The sequence below is a fragment of the Leptopilina heterotoma genome, unplaced genomic scaffold, assembly GCF_015476425.1.
Source record: "Leptopilina heterotoma isolate Lh14 unplaced genomic scaffold, ASM1547642v1 Lhet_55, whole genome shotgun sequence".
In the NCBI taxonomy this organism is placed as follows: domain Eukaryota; kingdom Metazoa; phylum Arthropoda; class Insecta; order Hymenoptera; family Figitidae; genus Leptopilina; species Leptopilina heterotoma.
Genome location: NW_025111119.1, coordinates 1,391,220 through 1,397,219, shown reverse-complemented (window position 1 = coordinate 1,397,219; position 6,000 = coordinate 1,391,220).

Here is a 6,000-nt window from a genome sequence, read left to right as displayed (position 1 = left end):
TTAGCAGGTCCACCGAACGCTATCAGACAATCAAAATGAGGGAAAATGGACGTGAAAAATGATTTTCTCTCTTTCAATTAATTTTCTATCATTCGGTAATGACCTAGGTTGTAGCTGGGATGTTGCTGAAAAACATCCTGAAGAATAGAAGCCTTTATTTTAATTTTTAAGTAGTAGCACCTCCACCGGAATGCTATCAGACAATCAAAATTAAGGAAAATGGACGTAATAAATGATTTTCTCTCTTTCAATTAATTTTCTATCATTCGGTAATGACCAAGGGTGTAGCTGGGATGTTGCTGAACAACATCATGAAGAATAGAAACTTTTAATTTAACTTTTAAGTAGTAGCAGGTCCACCCGAACGCTATCAGACAATCAAAATGAGGAAAAATGGACGTGAAAAATGATTTTCTCTCTTTCAATTAATTTTCTATCATTCGGTAATGACCTAGGTTGTAGCTGGGATGTTGCTGAACAACATCCTGAAGAATAGAAGCCTTTATTTTAATTTTTAAGTAGTAGCACCTCCACCCGAATGCTATCAGACAATCAAAATTAAGGAAAATGGACGTAATAAATGATTTTCTCTCTTTCAATTAATTTTCTATCATTCGGTAATGACCTAGGTTGTAGCTGGGATGTTGCTGAACAACATCCTGAAGAATAGAAACTTTTAATTTAACTTTTAAGTAGTAGCACCTCCACCCGAATGCTATCAGACAATCAAAATTAAGGAAAATGGACGTAATAAATGATTTTCTCTCTTTCAATGAATTTTCTATCATTCGGTAATGACCTAGGTTGTAGCTGGGATGTTGCTGAACAACATCCTGAAGAATAGAAACTTTTAATTTAACTTTTAAGTAGTAGCACCTCCACCCGAATGCTATCAGACAATCAAAATTAAGGAAAATGGACGTAATAAATGATTTTCTCTCTTTCAATTAATTTTCTATCATTCGGTAATGACCTAGGTTGTAGCTGGGATGTTGCTGAACAACATCCTGAACAATAGAAGCTTTTATTTTAATTTTTCAGTAGTAGCACCTCCACCCGAACGCTATCAGACAATTAATATGAGGAAAAATGGACGTGAAAAATGATTTTCTCTCTTTAAATTAATTTTCTATCATTCGGTAATGACCTAGGTTGTAGCTGGGATGTTGCTGAACAACATCCTGAACAATAGAAGCCTTTATTTTAATTTTTAAGTAGTAGCACCTCCACCCGAATGCTATCAGACAATCAAAATTAAGGAAAATGGACGTAATAAATGATTTTCTCTCTTTCAATTAATTTTTTATCATTCGGTAATGACCTAGGTTGTAGCTGGGATGTTGCTGAACAACATCCTGAAGAATAGAAGCTTTTATTTTAATTTTTAAGTAGTAGCACCTCCACCCTAATGCTATCAGACAATCAAAATTAAGGAAAATGGACGTAATAAATGATTTTCTCTCTTTCAATTAATTTTCTATCATTCGGTAATGACCTAGGTTGTAGCTGGGATGTTGCTGAACAACATCCTGAAGAATAGAAACTTTTAATCTAACTTTTAAGTAGTAGCACCTCCACCCGAATGCTATCAGACAATCAAAATTAGGGAAAATGGACGTAATAAATGATTTTCTCTCTTTCAATTAATTTTCTATCATTCGGTAATGACCTAGGTTGTAGCTGGGATGTTGCTGAACAACATCCTGAAGAATAGAAACTTTTAATTTAACTTTTAAGTAGTAGCACCTCCACCCGAATGCTATCAGACAATCAAAATTAAGGAAAATGGACGTAATAAATGATTTTCTCTCTTTCAATTAATTTTCTATCATTCGGTAATGACCTAGGTTGTAGCTGGGATGTTGCTGAACAACATCCTGAAGAATAGAAACTTTTAATTTAACTTTTAAGTAGTAGCACCTCCACCCGAATGCTATCAGACAATCAAAATTAAGGAAAATGGACGTGAAAAATGATTTTCTCTCTTTCAATTAATTTTCTATCATTCGGTAATGACCTAGGTTGTAGCTGGGATGTTGCTAAACAATATCCTGAAGAATAGAAGCTTTTATTTTAATTTTTCAGTAGTAGCACCTCCACCCGAACGCTATCAGACAATTAATATGAGGAAAAATGGACGTGAAAAATGATTTTCTCTCTTTCAATTAATTTTCCATCATTCGGTAATGACCAAGGGTGTAGCTGGGATGTTGCTGAACAACATCTTGAAGAATAGAAACTTTTAATTTAACTTTTAAATAGTAGCAGGTCCACCCGAACGCTATCAGACAATCAAAATGAGGGAAAATGGACGTGAAAAATGATTTTCTCTCTTTCAATTAATTTTCTATCATTCGGTAATGACCTAGGTTGTAGCTGGGATGTTGCTGAACAACATCCTGAAGAATAGAAGCCTTTATTTTAATTTTTAAGTAGTAGCACCTCCACCCGAATGCTATCAGACAATCAAAATTAAGGAAAATGGACGTAATAAATGATTTTCTCTCTTTCAATTAATTTTCTATCATTCGGTAATGACCTAGGTTGTAGCTGGGATGTTGCTGAACAACATCCTGAAGAATAGAAACTTTTAATTTAACTTTTAAGTAGTAGCACCTCCACCCGAATGCTATCAGACAATCAAAATTAAGGAAAATGGACGTAATAAATGATTTTCTCTCTTTCAATGAATTTTCTATCATTCGGTAATGACCTAGGTTGTAGCTGGGATGTTGCTGAACAACATCCTGAAGAATAGAAACTTTTAATTTAACTTTTAAGTAGTAGCACCTCCACCCGAATGCTATCAGACAATCAAAATTAAGGAAAATGGACGTAATAAATGATTTTCTCTCTTTCAATTAATTTTCTATCATTCGGTAATGACCTAGGTTGTAGCTGGGATGTTGCTGAACAACATCCTGAACAATAGAAGCTTTTATTTTAATTTTTCAGTAGTAGCACCTCCACCCGAACGCTATCAGACAATCAACATTAGGGAAAAAGGACGTTAAAATTTATTTTCTCTTATTTATACATTTTTTGGACAGCCGGTGTTCACGTGAGTTGTATAGCAAAGAATAATAATAAGAAAAGCAGTTTATTTTCCTATGGTAACTTATATAGTAACAGAAAGAAATACTAAATGTAAATAAATAAAAAAAACCAACATTATAAAAAGAAAGTGAATAAAGCGGATCGCGCACATTTTGTTGAATTTGACTGGAAAAAGGTACAACTTTGAAATAAGTTAATTATATATAATGCACGTATATATAGGTTGGTTAAAAGGCAGGAGGCGAAGCTATCGTCGCTTGGTTAACGATATTAGATGTGTACAGTGCTTATTTGCCGGGTCGAGAGATCCAGCCTCTCTCTCTCTCTCTGTCAACGCTTTCATCTCCCTCTTTCACATAATCCATTGCATTTTCTCTTGGCAACACCTAATGCCAACTTCTCTCCACCTACTGTGGGTCGTCTCTTTCTCATATCCTAGTTCGTCATTCGAGGTGTACAACGTTAATTACAGTATTCATGGATATTGCCAGCAAAAGGGTTATGCCCCGTCGTAGTCTTCTGAATAGCGAAGCTAATACTCCCAACGTAATTCATTTACACCTGGCAAAGTGAGAATAATTCGTCGAAGAAACAGTACGACGAGTTGTGCGATTCATGAAACGCTATGTATGTATATATAAACACACTTTATAATTCTATTATGTCATCTATATATATACGTTCACCTGGACTTTATATTTTCTATATAAGAGTGTTTCACCTAAGTTTGTTAATTAATTTTTGCTGATATTTTTTTTTAATTTTCAGGAGATACTAATTTTTACCGACTTTCTTCTAGAGACTTTTGTGAGAAGGAAATTAGGTAAAATTAGATTTACAGTATATATTAACCTATAGGAAGTTAATATTGTGCCAATTATTGAGTCTTAACGATTTTAAGATACTACCGCAGTGTTTTTTTCCCAACACCGGTCGTAATTTTTCGAAGAAGAAGACTATACTTTTTCCAAAATAACCTATTCACAAAGAGCATTATAGTTTTCGATTTCAAAAAAAAAGTATCTTGATCGTGTAAAAAGGTTTACGAAGGAAACATGAGCATGTTGATGACGAACAACAGTAGGAAATTCATATTAAAAATCGTAGCCGGAGGCAATTACGCTTGGCACGTGTCTGATTTACTGTCTGGCTTTGTGGGGGGGGGGGGTTATAAGGAAAGTGAGAGTATATACCTCTACATAAAAGCCTGCTCCTATATAGGTTTAATACATGTGTATATAAATATACATATAAACACTCATACATATATTTAGTAACATGTACGTATTTGTTCGCAATGAAAGAATCACATGTTAGCACGTAAACTGACTATTTCATCAAATTAGAAGAGACGTTCGAAGGAGAAAATCCTTCTATAACGAATATGTTATTACTTGAGTTAAACATCACGCACATAAGAAGAAGAGATTAAAAGTTAAAAGAAGCATGCGGCCCATGTGTGGAGAGGGCGATAAAAAAAGCGCCAAGGGCTACATATTCGAAATCATGTCAAGTGAAGGCTTTTTAACTGCATCCATTATTCATTTCAATTAATCCAACAGTGAAGAATTGTTGTTTGGCAAACGAAATGAGTATATCCTATCCTATCCTATCCTATCCTATCCTATCCTATCCTATCCTATCCTATCCTATCCTATCCTATCCTATTTGATTTCTTTAAATTTAAATTGATTGAAAGAATTGAGTTTTGTTTATAATTATAGCGTGATAAGATATATTTAAGGCGCAAAATAATTATTTTATTATTACAAATGACTCTTGACGAATTTCCAATTTTGTTTAGAAATCGAACATATGTATACATATACACATATATATGAAGAGGTTTAGAATTTAAGAGGAGAATAGAGAGGCGGATTTTCAGACTCTCTTCTATTACTGTGGCACGCGACCCGTTGATTCACACCATTGTCACACGTCGTGAACGCAGTCGGATGCAAAAGCTTAGTCGCGTGTCGTAATTTACTTCGGTGTGTATATTTTGTTTTCTCCTTTTCATTTTTATTTCTCTCATCTCTCTTATTGTTATATTTATATTCTCTTCACTTCACATTCTGACAGCGATCATTATTTACACAGGAAGGAAACTTTTACAATAAACTATTATATATATACAAATTATTGAATAAGGAAAATTTGAAATAAAAATTGTTTTTTAAGTTTTTTTTCATATAAAAGATTTATTTATTAAAAAGATTTAAACTAAAATAAAATTTTGAGCTGAATAGTTAAAAAAAACTATTTATTTAGATAAAATTTTTAAAAATTTATTTTGTTTTAAGTTAATAATTATAATTTTTTGTTACTAGAACCTTTTAGTATCGTTATTTAATGTACTACAGTTAAATTAATGTCATATGTATTTAAGAAGAAGTAAATTATATAGTACAAAATCGACAAACTGTTTTAAAGGCCTGTGAAACATTTCGTTGAGTAATCAAATAATTCGTGGCACCCTTTTTAATTAACCCTTATGTTGTCAGAGGAGCAGTCAATCTGATCAAACACCGAAGCCCTATAAATAGGTTCTCTCTATAAAGCAGCTGCCGATTAGTTTAACAGTTTCGACAAATTACATATATATCCTTTTTAAATAAAAAAAAAGGCTAAAAAACCCAATCAAACACTTTTTTTAATCAAATTTTTCTTTTTTAATTACAATAAACTTTTAACATTTTGTTTTCCAATAAACCATATATCTAACGGCCAACCTATAACCTCAAATTGCAAAACAGACCTCAAATTTTACTAACTTTAAAAATATGAATAAAAAAAATTTGTAATTTTCTAGTTTTAAATACACTGGGACAAAATAGAGGAAAAATAGTAATAATAGAGAAAAAAATTTATTTATCACAATCAGGAATAAAAATTTATCATGTTACATTAGCAGGTGTTAGTTTGCGCCATGTTAAAAGCCAT